Source organism: Tiliqua scincoides, chromosome 4 (assembly GCF_035046505.1).
Source record: "Tiliqua scincoides isolate rTilSci1 chromosome 4, rTilSci1.hap2, whole genome shotgun sequence".
NCBI lineage: Eukaryota > Metazoa > Chordata > Lepidosauria > Squamata > Scincidae > Tiliqua > Tiliqua scincoides.
In genome coordinates this window covers 150,510,693-150,527,268 of record NC_089824.1, presented here as the reverse complement: position 1 = coordinate 150,527,268, position 16,576 = coordinate 150,510,693, and positions in this window count along the sequence as shown.

The following is a 16,576-nucleotide window of genomic DNA, read 5'->3' as shown; positions in this document are numbered from 1 at the left end:
GAGCTCTGCAAATTTTATAGCCAAAATAAAACTATCCATCTTTATATATGTTTTGTTCTAATTCAACATTTAAACAGGAATGTAGAAGCAGCATATCACCAAGTGGACCTCAAATTCTGTTGTAAAATTCATTTTTGTAAAACTCTCATATAATAGCCTCCGCCTGAAATATATAATAGCCCCCACCTGGAATGTAGGATTTTTAAAGTTAAGTTTGCAAAGTGACTAGACTAGTTATAGTTCTGTAGTGTTTTATGGTTATCTCCGCACCAGTGTCCCTAAGGAATACTGCATGAAAATGCATGTATGATGTGTAAAAAAAAAAAAATGGACAGACTCCTGGCAGCTACTTTTGAAACAACTTAGTGTTTTTGTTAAATATAAACACCCTCATCAGGGACAAGAAACAGTAATTATTTCTTTGTAACCAAAGTTATCCACATTCAATACACCTTAAATTTGTGTACAAAATACACTAATAGCCTAATCCTAAATGGCTGATCTTTGCAGCAGTTGCAAAAGCTTCTCCAGCAGTGTGCACAGCCACATGCTGCCAGAGCCCTGGCAAGGAGGTCATGTGGTAACAGCTCCAGAACAGCCCACCAACCCAAGTAAATCAGCGGGGAGTAGGGGTGGGAATAGGGTGGAGAGAGAGCTGAATGGGGCAGTGATGGGCTGGGGAGGAGGGCAGATCGGGTCTGGGAAGGGACAGGTTTGATAGCAGCGGCAGCCACTGAATCCTAATCCCCTTCCCAGACACAATTCTTAAGCCCAGGTTCATGTAGGTCTGCACCAGAGATTTTGCTAGCACATGTCCAAGTAGACCTCTCTGCATCACAGAGGCTTACCCTTAGGTAAGGGTACATGTTTCCTTACCCAGAGGAGACATCTGGAACTGTTCTCCACCAGATGCAGCACAAGCCATTTTGGCAGGGCTGCACTGGTGGGTGGGAACTGTGTCCCACCATGTATGTACTGGTTTGGTTCCAGGAGTCTTTATGGCAGTCATAACAGCCAGCTCTTGATAGGCCAGTACTATTGCAGAAAAGCACCACAAACAATGTACTACACCTGTGCGAAATGCCAAGATAACCATCTATAACTTCAATATCCATAACTCAGGAACTGAGTGTAATGTAAAATCTAAAATTCATTGGCCTTTAATATTTTGGACATGCCTGTTGCCACATTTTAGCCTCTATTAAGCATGAAAGTAATTAACACTTTTTTCAAAATCTGTATGGGCAGCTCTCCATAGATTTATGCCTTCCCTGTCATTTTAAAAAGATGTGTACTACAATCAGATTTTTAAAAATATGATCACGAAAGTGCTACAGCATATTTCTAGGAAAAGAACTCTTAATTGTGCAAGTACTTACATGGTTTACTGCCATACATAATGCATTTCAATATGAACATAACTTTTTGCATAGCCTTTGCTTTGGTAGTATCCTGAACCAAGAACCCCCAGATTCTGCACTCACATTTGTATAAGCTATTATGCAAATAAAAGTATTTCCCCAAAGTGCCTGGATAGTGTTCAGTAGTCCTGTTAAAACAACCAAAGTTGAGAACATAAGTAAATAATGGAGGCTTCCTATTTTAAAAAAAACAACAAAAAACCATCTCAGATACGACGACTTAAAAATAAAGATACCACAGATCAGGCACATTTAATTTCTTGCATGAAATCACATTAGTTCCCAAATGAATAATTTTACACAAAGAAAAACTTCCTATTCTGCAGCTATGTAAACCCATGTACTATGTACAAGGTAACTTTTTTGAGCATATCATCCCAATCAACATGATTTATTCTCAACTCTTGCATATCAGCAAAGGTAGTGTGCAGGAGAGAGCTTCCGCATACAAATAATGTGTTTTATTGAATAAATGCCTTTAGGGGGAGAGGGGAAAAGCCACTGCAATTATGACCCCAAGCTTTAAATGATCAACTGCTAGAAGATCACAAATGAAAGGCCTGCTTAAGGAAGATTTCCACATTAAACTTACGAGCTGGTACCAAATTTAACTTTGCTGCCCACAAGAAAGGGAAACAATTTTGCCTTCTAAGAGGCACAGGGACTGCAATGTCTCTAGTTCTATCTACAATCACATTTTTAATTGTCATTTTCAAAAGAGAGTGAAATGGATTTGTGAGTTTCAAGACACACACAATATATTCTGCATGACACTTGGGAACTATGCAGCTCCCACTGTGATTCCCCAAATAAAAGTTTGGTGAACTGTTTCTAAGAGGCTGAGGCACACTGCAAGAATCCTTCAGGGAAAGGAAGAGTGTGAAAGAATCATTCTTGATGGCAGAGCCACTGTCTCAAATTTCCATTAGCCCTTTTCCTCCTCGCAGTCATCACAGAACCAGAGCAAGTGTTCCTCAGCATATTAAAACATTAGTTTTGTGTGTATCTCTTTTCTGTGTCCTTCAGATGGCCTTCAAGGGTGATAAAGTGCGAGTCATCTGATCCACCTTATGTCCAACTAGGAAATGGTTCTTTACAGACCCAGCTGTTTTTGAAAAAGGAAAAAGCTTAGTACAAGTGGCCAAGAAACAGTAGCTGCTTTAATAGCTTTAAGCTGCAACCTTATGCAAACCTACTAGGGAGTAAGTCGTATTGAAATCAGTGGGACTTGCTTGTAAGTCAACATGCTTAGGATTGACCTTGTAAACATGCAAGGAATGAAAGAGGTAATTCTCCTATCACTTACATTGGTTCCACTAAAAGCCTTGGAAGTACATCCGTGTTAATGACTAATGATTACAGTACTTCTAAGGAGGACAAGAGACCTGCTTGGAAAAGCCTGGTCCTAAATACAAATTTATTTGGAAGTAACCAGCACTGACTGCAGTGAAACCTGCTTCTAAGCCAGTGTGGTTTGCATTGTAAGCCTAAAAACTACAGTTCTGATACTGAAATTCCAAACTGAAAGATGAGTCTGCGTAATAACTTTATCATTAGAAACCAATCCTTTAAAAACTATATTGTATTACAAATAACAGTTGTGGCTTGATCTGATTGGCAACTTCAATTCTGAAATCAGTGAGACTTTTCCATAAGAAAAATTTATTAATAGTTTGAATCCAAAGAACCGCTTGTATGTGGGAGGGTGTGTGTGTGTGGGGGGGGGGGGTTTGAAATGGCTCCAATTTTCAGCCTTCTCCCTTATATCCTTCCATAAACGTCTCAATCCTCAGGCATGACTTTTGAAGTGTACAAGAGGCTGCAGTAGAAGGCAGGGGGAAAGGATGAAAGCCTGCCGTCTCACTTGTTGGGTCCAGAGCATTGTAAAGAAGTGTATTTTGTACAGAAGTCAACTGGAAACACATCCTATAGCTGAACTCTTATTCCTGTTTCTGGAAGAAGTAGAGGTGTTTGAAAACAGCGTTATTTTACTCAGAAGTAAGCTCACTGTCCTTAATTGTCTGTAAGACTCAGTCTGTAATTGTACCTTAATCACCAGCAACAAACAGCTCTAGGAAGAAGTCATTCAATGTCAATCATTTTTGAAGATTTGAAAGGGTTCATCACCTAAATTTTCATTAAAAACAATTATGTTTTGGCATATTGTTTTGGGCATATTATGTTTTGGGCAGGAGGTCTGGTCTAGAGGGTAGAGCCTCTGTTAGCCCAAAGATAACATCAGAAGGTCACCAGTTTGAGGACACCCGCAGCTCCCTGAACGGCTGAGTATGGCGAGACCTTGAAGCAGCTGACAAGCCCAGCTGAGTGATTCCACCTGCTCTTGGTGTGAGCAAGAAGAGTCTTGGCTGCTCTCCATGTGAGAGATGGAGCTGCTTGTCAGCCTGCATGGGGGAACTGGAGGCCAGAAGTCAGACCAAACCAGGAAGATCCATTCTGAAATGTTGTTTGTTCTTGAAAGAGAGAACCTCTATGATTGTACAAATCCCCTTGAGGGATTTAGAAATGCCTGCCTATGTAAACCGCCTTGAATAAAGTCAGAGGAGTAATCCGATGACCAGAAAGGCGGTATATAAATACCTAGTTGTTGTTGTTGTTATATAAATTCCTCAAACCAAGAAATCGTAACAATAAATCTGAAAAATTTTAAAACAAAGCTTTAGATAGATGGTCACCAGCCATCTTTGTGGGGGGTGTATATCCAAATGAGTACAGGTAGAGCCTATTTATCCGAGTTAGTTCCGTTCCGTGACTAGGGGCAATTAACAAAAAACGCATTGTGCTGAGTCCATAGAGTTAAGAGTCCATAGAGCAAATAGGCTGTAGCCTGACAATTCCGGTTGGAAGGAAACTAAGGCAGCTGTTCTCAATTCCCTCCCCTCCCCTCTGTTCTCAGCCCTCCTGTTGCCAGCTGTCCTGCTTCTTTCACAGTTGGAATGGTGAGTTTGCTTGGGAAGCCTCCCAACAGCACTGCAGGTTCTTCTCTTCCTCCTCTTCACTGCTGTCGCTCATGCAACCCTCCCAACCACCATCATGGAAACTCCTCTGCCCTGGAGCATTCTGGGACTTGTAGTCCAGCTCTCTGCTCACCTTCACCTGTCTCTCCAAGGCTTCCCAAGAGCCTGCATTGGGGGGGGGGGATTTGGCAAACACTCCCTGGGTTTTTTAAAGCAATCCCCTCTCCTCCCCCTCCTGAGCCCTCCCTGTTGCCAGCTGCCAGGCTTCTTTCACAGGTGGGATGCTGATCTTTTAAGAGTCCAGCCCTATGTGTTTCTACTTGGAAGTAAGCCCCATTCCAGTCAATGGGGCTTACTCCCAGGAAAGTGTGGAGAGGATTGGGCTGTAAATAGCATGCTTTGCTTGGTGAGAAGACTTTGTGATAGGCTGCACCATCTCAAGGGGGGGGAAATTTGGCAAACACTCCCTGGATTCTTTAAAGCAACCTCTTTTAAAGTAATCCCCTCTGTTGCTATGGCACCTGCCCCTGTGTGTGTGTGTGTATGAGTATGTGAGTGAGAGAGCTCCACCTCCATGCATGTGGTCTGGCTACAGAGGTTCTTGCCCCCCCCCTTCCCCTCTTCAGCCTTGGCTGGCTCAGGGGCTCCAGGAATGTTACTGTTCCTTTGCAAGGGGAACCTCTTCCAGGGCTCTAGGGCTATTCCCTGCCTGGGGGAGGCAGAGCCTTTTTGCAGTGTTTTGGGCTGCCTGGAAACGGAGCAAGAGGACAGCACAGGGCAAAGGAGGCAAAGGTGTGTGTGACATTCAGTACCCCACCCCATTCATGTTGAGACAAATCTGCAGATAAAAAAATCCGTGGATAAATAGGCTGCACCTGTATAGAACTCAGGGCACACAACATAGCTGCAATGCATTGCAATAGAGCCACAATGCAGCCCTGAGGAAAGGAAAGAACTCTTCCCTTACCTTGAGTAGGCCTCCGTGACTGCCCCCAACACCACAGGATGGAGCACACACTTTCCCGCTGACACAGCTACATCGTCACTGGAAAGTTGGATAGGATTTGGCTCCTAGAATCAGGGACTTCTCTTTAGACTATTAGATTCTTCCATCAAATGTGGGGATCTGGGGCAGACCTTGTAAAGATCTTTCACTTAATAATTTACAGCTCCATATTGACAAAGGTGACTGGTTTGCCAAACCTGAGGATCTACCATAGCACACTCCTCATATGTAAATCTGATCTAGAAGGCATAGAATGCCCAGAACAGGCGCAACTGGAACAGCAGCAAATAGTGGCTGTGAGAGGGTGACATCACTACTGGCCAAAATTTATAAAATCTTAGTATTTTTGAATATCATGTTATATATCATTTGATCTGTAATGTCACGCAGAATGCAATGAAGCAATCCATGTTGCAATATTTCTATTCCATCAAAGGTTATAGCTGAAAAACCAATGCGATAGAGCAATGGTGCATCACCACACTCACTGCCCAGGGTGTTGCCCCTCCCACTGCATGGGAGAAGGTCCATCATGGGGGTGACATGCTGGCCTCTTGCACTGGATGATGCAAACCCTTGTGACGTCACTGCCTGACATCCCTCCATAACTAGGTCCCTTAAGACAAATCTCTCTCTTTTTTACACGCACACACTTAAATTTTTAAAAAAATCAACTTTAAATTTCTTCATTAGAGCGCACTGTCTTCTCCAGCCTCTTATTATACTTTGAAACTTATTGAATGACATTTCATCCTAAAAAAAAACTTCAAGTGGATTGCAATAGTTTAAAACAAATGTATAAAAATTGAAAAACTGGATTAAAAAAAACATAAAAGGTTTATTAAGTGCTACCCTCTGCATGTTTATCATGAGTAAGTCCAACTGTGTTAAATATACTCACAGGTAAATTTGCAGCCTTAACCCATTTTTGCATGGCTACACATTTGATCCCTGTTGCATATATGCAATGTTGGGCAGAAATGGCTTTTAATGTAACATGTACTACTGTCTCTCAGTCATCACCTTGGGAAAGATTATGGCCTCAGCTTTAACATATATCCCTAGGCAAATTTCACAGTTTGCTTCTCACTGACCCTGATGCTTCTTCTTGGCTAAGATTCTTTGAAAAAGGGGTCGCCGGCAATACACATAGCTACATTGTCCTTACATTCTGAAGTGAGTCCTGTGCAGGATAAGGTACACAACAGTCAACTATACTAAACATTGCTATTCACACTTCACCATGAAATGACCTTCTAAAAGCAGCTAAATGTAGTTCTTTGGATCACAGACTGCAACTTATTCAGAAAAAAAATAAGTCTGAGAATACATTTGAACCAAGACACATTTGTTCAACTGGGACTTGCAAGCCATAATGGAGCATGAAAATGTGCTGCTAGTGGTAGAAAGCTTAACTTATGGTCATGCCCTATCATAGCTCCTGTTATACATGTATTAATTTTGAATTGGACTGGATGTTAAAATGTTCTGCTATTCACCTACTTTTAGAACAGTGTTTCCCAAACTGTGGGTCAGGACCCACCAGTGTGTCACAAGCTGATGTCTGGTGGGTTGCAAAAAGTTTTTGAAACATTAAAAAAAAATGGCAATCATCCGTGCCCAGTTTTCAGAAGAAAATTGTTAACTGGAATGCTAACCTGTGGGATGACATCATCTTCAGACCCCCAAATTAAAATGTTACATTTTCTGATTTTCTCTAGTAATTGGCATCATGTGTGAACCCAGTTTCAGCCTTTTGTCTGGCCTGGAAGTTCCTAACTGCACATCTTGCTCTCCAGTTCAGCTTCCTGGGTACCTTGAAATGACTGTAAAGGTTTGGGAGAACACACCTTGAATTTCATTTCTAGGGAGAGTCTAGCAAATGTCTACACACACATACTATATGTAAGGTCTGTAGCAACCTCGGGAGCATAGGATCCCAATTATTTATCAATAATGCATTAATTGTTATTAATAATAATACATAAAATATTATTTTTAGATCTATTATTTTTGGCTAGTGGGTCACAATAGATGGTCATTTAAAAGTGGGTCCCAGTGCTAAAAATTTTGAGAAGCACCGTTTTAGAATATTTGTCAATGCAGCAGAATATTACTACTGGTCAAAGACTTTGGGTTCTACTGTTGTTATGGGTTGTCTGCCATTGTTGCCATCTTACTGGGATGGAAAATATAATTGATATCACACATAAGAAGGTGGACAGAAAACAGACATCTGCTAATTGAACAAAGAGCCACCTTTTAAAGTGGGGTCCTCTTATATTCAGCAGGAGAATTATCCTTCTTTACCCCAGCAGTGTCTTTTCTAGTGGCTGTTTGCTGATGTTCTTCTGCATCTTTTTTTTTTTTTTTAATTATGAGCACTCTGGGGACATGGAAACATATATTGATTTATTTTGCAGTGTAAACTACTTTTTGTTGAAAAAGTTGTATATAAATATTCATCAGCAGCAGCAGCAGCACTGGACCTTGCTGTTAAGGAGAAAATGCTTTACAACAGATTATGGTAAAAATGATCAGTATTTGAGTAACTTGGTCTATATTTTTAGAATGATTCAAAAATGAATGGAGCTTTTACAGCCCATTATCTTCCTTATCTTCCCATTTATTTTGACATATATCTATCCTGTTTGGTTTGCTTGTTTGTTTTGGAAGAGGTTTTTTGTTTTGGGTTTTTTTTTTGTAGCTTCGAAAGAGGTGAGAGCGTTCACTTTATACTTGTAGGGAGAGAGAGACTGGCCCAAGACCTCAAGAAACTTGAGGGGGCAGGATAAGTGCTGCACCTCCTTTTCCCGGTTAGCGTCTGCAAGGCTCTAGCCCACCATTCGCCTCTCTTCTGCTCTGTCCCCTCTTCCTTTTCCAATCCAGGAAGTGGGAGCAGTGGAGGCAAGTAGGCAAGTGGAGGTGGGCACCCCCAAGCAAGCTCTTGACTGGGACAATCACATCAGTCAGCCTCATAGATGGGTAAGTCCTGACAGGGAGTGGGAATAAGGCTGGTATGATTAAAACCTTAATGTCAAATGACATTTTAAAACCGTTTTGAAAATTGGATATAACTGAAATGTTAACCTAAAAAAAAAAAGCTTTATGTTGAAAAATGTATCCAAGATATACTCTGCCCTCCATAAGTTCCAGGTAGCTCACTTTTATTTTTGACAGACATCTGAGATCATTTGTGGATCTCAAGACATTGTAAGAGTTGCTTCTCTGATTCAGCGATCAAATGGCACACAAAAGTTAATCTTTAGAGGCCAGGATCTGAAGTCACTTGAATGGGAGTTTAAGGCCCACAAAGGAGGGAGCGCACGAGGTTTGTTAGCAATAAACACACTGGATTTCTGCTCTGCTTTTCTAAGATCTTACTGTTATCTCATTAACAAAGAGCAGCATTTGCAAACGCTATGTCTGCAGCACGCAAGCCTTTGCTAGAAAATGGATGGCATTGGCCGAAGGGAGCCGGTGAATTGCTTGATGTGGGTGTGCTGGTTGGTTGCATAAACAATGCCCCACAAGTTGGCAAGCAGCCTGCATTGTTGGTGGTAAAACTGGCACTCCTTCAGAGAGAGTCTGGAGCATATCATTACTGTGAAATTTACAGTTTGTTTGAAGGCCTGGGAAATCGTGTTCACTCTAATGTACAGCCCCTTTTCCCAAACATGACCAAAAGCTCCTGGCAGCCTTCGACAAGAGGTAATGCAAGAGCAGGGTCTTGTCACGGCCCAGAAGTAGTTTGGCTTGCGCCACGACCCATTTGCATAAGAGAGCTGTGCAGAAGTGTATTATTTACATTGAGATTATCCTGTGGTGGAGATTGTAAAGTTTAAATTAGATGCGAGAAACTGTATCTAGATGTGCACCTGCCTAGTGCACTGAGCAATCCTTAGCCGGTATTTGCTGGGGAGATAGATTTACAGGCACTTCTTTTTCAGCCTTTTAAGTAGGATCAGGCAGTTGCAGAATCTTGCTGCCTAGCTGACCATATTCTTCAGATAAGACCTTAGTAAAGTACACATATATACTTAAATATACAGCAGTTAGGCAGCCACTTTTCCATTGGAACTCACTCTGTAATTAAAGGCACATTCAGTACTAGCTTTATGGCATATGCACACAACACAGAAAACAAAATATTTCTACTTCCTTCAAAAAGTGAGAATGTTTTGGGAGTCAGAACGCAACTCTTTCCCAGTATTCTTTTAGTCCACAGTTTACCAAGAAGACAAACGTAAATGTGTATAATCCAGATTAAAAAAAAATTATTTCATTTGGGAATAGCTAGACAAAGTGCGACTACTCACAAGCAATTATCTTCAGTTGTAAAATGCAATGACATCTTATATGGTATCCTTGAGATTGTATATGTTCTGTGACCATTTGAACAAACTCAACTTTCTTGTCTGTCTCTTTTGGAATTCCCAGAGGTTATTTTTCTAGATGGAGATACATGCTGTCAGAGTTCCCCCCACTTAGCACAGCTAAACCAGTGGTTCTCACACATTTAGCACCAGGACCAACTTTTTAGAATGAGAATCTGTCAGGACCCACCGGACGTGATGTCATGACTGGTAGTGAAGTCATCAAGCAGGAAAATTTTTAACAATCCTAGACTGCAATCCTACCCACACTTACCCAGGAGTAAATGCCACTGACTATCACTGTTAAAGGATATACAGAGTAGCCTGTTCAAAGTACAGATCTGTAACATTTCTCCAAATGCAATCACATCCCAAGGTAACATCAAGTCTAATATACTTAAAAATAAAATATTGAAATGAATGGGGACCCACCTGAAATTGGTTCGAGACCCACCTAGTGGGTCCTGACCCACAGTTTGAGAAACACTGGATAAACTGTTCGTGCAGAGATGAACATTACATGAACACTTTGTGGGACTGAATAATGGAAGTTTTTCTACTTCTGTGTAATGGGTATTCAACTGATTTGTCCAGGTTGTGCTGGCCTCGATTTTTTTTTTTTAAATACCAGCAAAGAAAGAACAAACAAACAGTGTGTTCTAAGAGAGTTTTGGCTCCTCCCAGCCATATCTTGAGACTTCAGTTTGCCTTCCCAGCATGAACATCTTACAGGCTGTGTCCGCTATCAAGCATCCAAAAGAGATCCAACTTTAAACATAGCCAGTTGACGTGCATATAGCACAGACGGGGGAAAACCCATTCAACACATAATCGCAACTTAGTTTTAGATGCTTGTGACAGATGCCAGAGAGTCTATTGCTGTGCCTGCTATGCCTGGAGTCTCCTTGGTGCAGTTCATACCATGGAGACAGGCAACAAAGCATCTGTTTAATGTAATGCTATCTACTTTCTTGCCAGCCACACCCCCAGCTATCAGGTGAAGGCTCCTTGGTCATGGTGCCCACATTCTTCCTAGAGGAGCAGGGCACAGAGAGCTGCTGTTGCTGCTGCTGCTGTAAACTTGCTCAATCCAGAGAGTTCCCAAAGCAGGCAGGATTGACACTGTGATAACCACAGGGGATTTCCACAAACCATGGCTCACATGAGAACTATCACTGGCCCACTCAGCCTGGGCAGGTCCTGGGTTGATGATCAGCCTTCCAACCACAACTACCAGATCCTTTTGTTGGTAGCAACATGTAGAAAGACACCCCCAGAGCTGGTCCAAGACCTCCCAACACCTGAGGCCATGAACCAAATGCTGCTCCTCCTTATCTGCTGATATGCTGGCTTTGACCCTCACTCTCCAGATTGGTAAAGGAAGAGGGGGATGGAGTTGGTGTGGAAGTGTGGAGGAGGGGACAACAGTGGTTCACTAGAACACCTCCTCTCCTCCCTCTTCTCTTCCATGCCCCTCTTCCTTTGCCAGTCCAAGGAGTGGAGGGAGGAGGAGAACCACCAGCAGAGGCAAGTGGATGGAAGGATGTGGGTATTCCCTGACAATCTGCTGCCGGAGATGACCACATGGATTGGTCTCATGGAATGACTTTACATCCCTGCATATCTACTTGTTTTCTGAAAATTATGAAACAAACAGGCTCATAGAAATGGCTGCTGGCCTAAAAAATGACAAATCCAAGGACCTGAAGAAATGGCAGGCAAGGTTAGTCGTGGAGCTTGGGAAATGAGAGTTGGAACCTGGGAAGAGGAACCTGGTCAGAAAGCAAAGTGGGGGAACAGGATAAAGCTGGAAGAACACATCTGAGCAGGGGAAAGAGAACAGGAAAAAGAATAGAAAAGAAAGATGTTCTACCATAGCAAGATGAGAAATCACATTTTGATTTCACAAAGCAGCCAATTCTTTGTCTTCAGGCAAAAACTTTGTTTCCTCCTCATAATGGCATAAAAAGCATTAATTAAATTAATTAGGCAAACATTAATTAAAACATCATTTGGAAAAGTCGTCCTGCCTTCAAAGATAAATCAATTCTTTTTTTTTTAAAGGAAAGTTCAGTAAATCTGCTATGCCATTTCCAACATCATACATTCATTTCAACCCTTATGTGTTATAGCAAGAACCAAGTGGCTGTGCCCATTCTGTTGGCAAAAATCTTGTACAGCCAGCAGCAGTAAAGATAACAGTATCAATAGTATGCAAAACAGCTAAGTCTTATCCTGCTGTCAAATACCACAGTGTACTGCATAACTGCCAATATGGCAGCTGATGCACAGAATCTATCATTTGTTGCAGTGAAGCCACACACACCCCCATTTATTGCAGTGCTAATGGATGACAATTCCAGTAGGACCAGAACTGCAACCCTATTAGTGTTTGTCACATTGAGATGGTACCAAGGCTACTATCAGGCCCAATGTGATGGAGTGGGGAAAGGCATTTGCAAAGCTACAATACCAAGGGGAAGGGGGCCGTAGTCCCAAAATTTACGTAGCTAGGTACAACAACAGACAGCTCTTATGAACTTTTTGCTGCAGCTGGAAAATTGGTGATACCATAAAAAGCCTCAATATGGTAAGGTAGCTTTAGCTAGGGAATGTCTAGACCAGGGGTTTCAAACTCATTTCATATGGAGGGCCACATAGCATTCATGATTCCTGCTGAGGGCCGGAAGTGATGTCATTAGGCAAGAAGTGATGTCATTAAACAGGCCATAACAAAAAACACTTTTTTTCTCACTTAGGAACTCATTAGCTGCAAATAACAAAAGAGAAAATATATGAATCTTGATCATATTTCAAGATATGGGAGAGCCCAATTTTCATGTGGGCTGCCCTTTCAGCAGTAAGACCTCAGCACTACTCAGCAGCTGAAAGCCTGAGGGCCGTATAAAAAGCTTCCGCGGGCTGCATCTGGCCCCCGGGCCTTATGTTTGACACCCCTGGTCTAGACTCTAGGTAGAAATGCAGGAAGGGATTTTCCCCCTCTTCTTTTTATTTCTGTTTGCAGTTTCTTTAGAATTACTTATGTCTTAAAGTATGTGAGAACCAGCAGGATCTCAGCTCCATCTGCTGGGCATTAATGGTTATTGCATCCTCTTGGTGAAATTCTTTCTTTATGCTTTCCCGTCAAGCTGCTATCTTCTTTATTCATATTTATTTTCTCATTTCAATTTTATCTGTTTTGACTTTTATGTTTTGATTCATGGGTAGTGGATTGTCAGTCACGTCTCTTCACTCTGCAGCTGCTACTGTGGGATGGAATTTTAAAAGGAATTCCTGGGCTTCAGTGTTCTCTTGGGGGAGGAGTCCCAGATTGGAATTGAATTTTAATAGGAATTCCTGGGGGGTTACGTGTTCTCCTTGGGGGGCAGGTGTTCTCCAGATGACCCTCCTCTGCCTGGTCTCTGTGGCCTAGGATGGTGGCAGCAGATAAAATCCACTAAGGTGTTTACAATTCAGCTGCTTATCCAGTAAAGGGAAAGTGAGAAGCAGGGAGGGTGTGTTTGTGTGCACACTAATCATAAGGTACTACTCTCCTGGGTCAGCCTCCTGGGTGTTCCCTTCCTTGACAAGGGTGAATACAGCTTTGGAAATGTTAGTTCTCATAAATCTAATTTATGAACATTTGTCCTCTCTCAGCTAACAATCCAGCACATATATTACTGAAAAAATGACAAATATATTGCATGATTTTTGCATAAGTACAAAGGCAAAAAATGCTCTCAAACAAATAATCCTGTTTGATACACAATTTAAAATTACCATCTTGATCATTTGTCACTTTCAAATAAACTAGAATTCTCATAGTTGCCTATAATATGCAAAAATATTTGCATATTTCGCTTTGTATAAAAAGAGAATACATTTCATGCAATAGCATCACAACAAATACTTATATGCATGGGCAAACAGACAAATAAAAACCTTCAAGCCCCTGAGGGTCTTCCGTGTGTACAATTGCAAGGATGGAATCACATTCTGATGTATAAACTTACATGTGAATAATCAGGTTCCTTCTGAAATGCATCATGTCTGAACCAGCCCACATCTTCATTGTGCTACACATTCTGAGTTATGAAGGCAGGAGTTTGCAGAGCAAACATTAAACTTTAGTACTAATTAAACATGAGTTGCTTTTTACCCCTTGCAACACACTTTGAGTTGCAAGTTTACATTCAATGAAGTATTAATGACAATTAATGATAAAGTATTAATGACAATTTTAAGTTATTTCTCCATGATGACCTATTTTTCAAGGAACACCAGAAATGTAGCCCAACAAATCCGTAACTGCTCAACAAGTTTCCAACAAACGTTTTCTGGCAGTATTTTTTAATTACAGACTTCACACTTATCCATTAAACATGGAGCCTTCCTCACCTTAGCTAATAAGGAACTTCGACGATTTCAAAGCTGTTGACAAGCTGAACATAATCTGAATGACTAAAATTAATTTTCACAATTTTTCTCATTTACCCCAAAAGTCCCCAGTTCTGTACTACAGTATATACATTACACGGTAACAACTACAGGCAATGCATTATGTAATGCTGGATGTTAAGAATCCTTTGCCACAATCCAACACACTGTTGGATGCACTTATGCCTCCTGGTGTCAATAGAATGTGGCCATTATGTTGAATTTTAAGAAAAGAACTCAACACAAGTGAACAGGTGTGTTAAACATAAGGCACATGGGCTGGAAGCAGCCGCCAACGACACCAGAATGGTCCCGATCCAGTAAATGTAGCCCCCAAAAAACACCCAAGAAGGAGGTCCCTATTCAGCCCTATGGAAAGCAAGCGAAACCACGTGGCTGTGTTTACTCGCGAGTAGGCACACTTGCCTTAGTCCATTGGAAAGGGCAGGCTGAGAGGACTCCAATGTCAGAATGGTCCTGATCCAATGAATGCAGCCCCAAAAACACCTGAGGAGGAGGTCCCTCCCCCCCAGCTGCGAGTGTATGGAGCCCTATGGGAAGCGAAGCAGCCTCACGTAGCGTTTACTTGTGAGTTAGCAGACGTGCCTTGGCTGGTGGTCAGGCCAGGCAAAGAATGTGACGACACCAGAATGGTCCCGATCCGATGGGACTGGAGTGCAACAAAAGCCCCAGAAGGCAGCCCCCCCCCACTAGAAAGGACCAACAAAGAGGCTTGAACTGGTAAGGGGAAAGTTTTTTGTTTTGCACTTGCAAAGTTTCCCTCACAGCCCAATCCTACCCACACTTTCCTGGGAGTAAGCCCAACTGACTCTAATGGGAATTACTTCTGAGTAGACATGCATAGGTTTGGGCTCTGAGGCTGGATTCCTATCCCTACCTTCCTGGGAGTAAGCCCCATTGACACTAATGGGACTTACTTCTGAGTATACAGGCATAGGATTGGGCTCTCAGACTTGTAAAGCCAGGTGGGTCTTTGTATTGATGTGCTTGAAACAGAAGGACTTTAAACTGGGGACTGGGGAGGGCTGAAGATCTCACTGATTCTTTTGGGGGGGGTGTTACTGCAGGCAGACTACAGAGAAAACTCACTTGGTGGAACAGGACTGGCTCCCCCTTATTTAATCATTTCTTTTATTTTAATTTAACTATTTATAATTATTTATTTTAATTTGCTTGATGATGTCACTTCTGGCCATGACATCACTTCCAATGGGTCTTGGACAGACTGTCATTCTAAAAAGTGGGTCCCAGTGCTAAAAGTATGAGAACTGCTGCAATAAGGTGTTCGTAAGTTGACACTGCTCTATGCGTGTGTGTGTGTGTGTGTGTGTGTGTGACTCCACAAGTTTTCAAAATCGCTAAAATCAGAATTTGAAGGAATAATACCATCATGTTATATATCAATCTATGCATAATTTCATGCAGAATGCAATGAAACAAACCACATTGAAATATCTGTGTTCTATCAAAAGGTACTGCCAAAAAACCAGTGGAGGCAGGGCAATGGTACATCACCACGCCCACCTCCTGGGGTGTTGCCCCACCCACTGCATGGGGTGACACGCAGGCCTCCTGCACCGGGTGACGCGAATCCTAGTGATGCCACTGAGCAGCCCCCAAAAGCTCTTTATCCTGCCCCTGTTACAATTAGACTCTCTCAGAACGCCCTTTCAGAGTGCTGCTTCTGCCATGGCTCTGGGAGAGAGATGGAAGGCGGCCTCAGAAGGCAAGGAATGGTACAAGGGAAGAGGCAGTCCAAGAGGAGTAGAGAGGAAGATGCTGCCGAGCTGCTGGGAGAACCCAGTTAACAAGCAGGCCGCCCTTTCAGCAGTACCACTTCTTCAGAGGCATCACTTCACAGAATACATCTCAGAATACATAGGGCACAATCCTATGTGTAGCTACTCAGAGGTAAGTCCTACTGTGTTCAATGGGGCTTACTTCCAGGAAAGTGAAGATAGCAGCCTCACCCCTGCAAGATAGGGCACAATCCTAACCCCTTATGTCAGTGCTTTCCAGCACTGGCATAGCGATGCCAATGGGACGTGTGCTGCATCCTGCAGTTGGATGTGACTCACGGAGGCCTCCTCAAAGTAAGGGAATGTTTGCTCCCTTACCTCAGAGCTGCATTGCCCTTAGGTCAGTGCTGGAAAGCACCGACATGAGGTGTTAGGATTGTGCCCTCAGTTGCTGAGCTGTAAAGTGACGCTGCTGAAAGAGTAGCCTCTGTGATAACTGGGCTCTCCCATATCTTGAAAATATGATAAAGATTTGCATGTTTTCTTTTCTATCATTTGGAGCTAATGACTTGCTATGTGAGAAGAAAGTGCTTATTTCTGG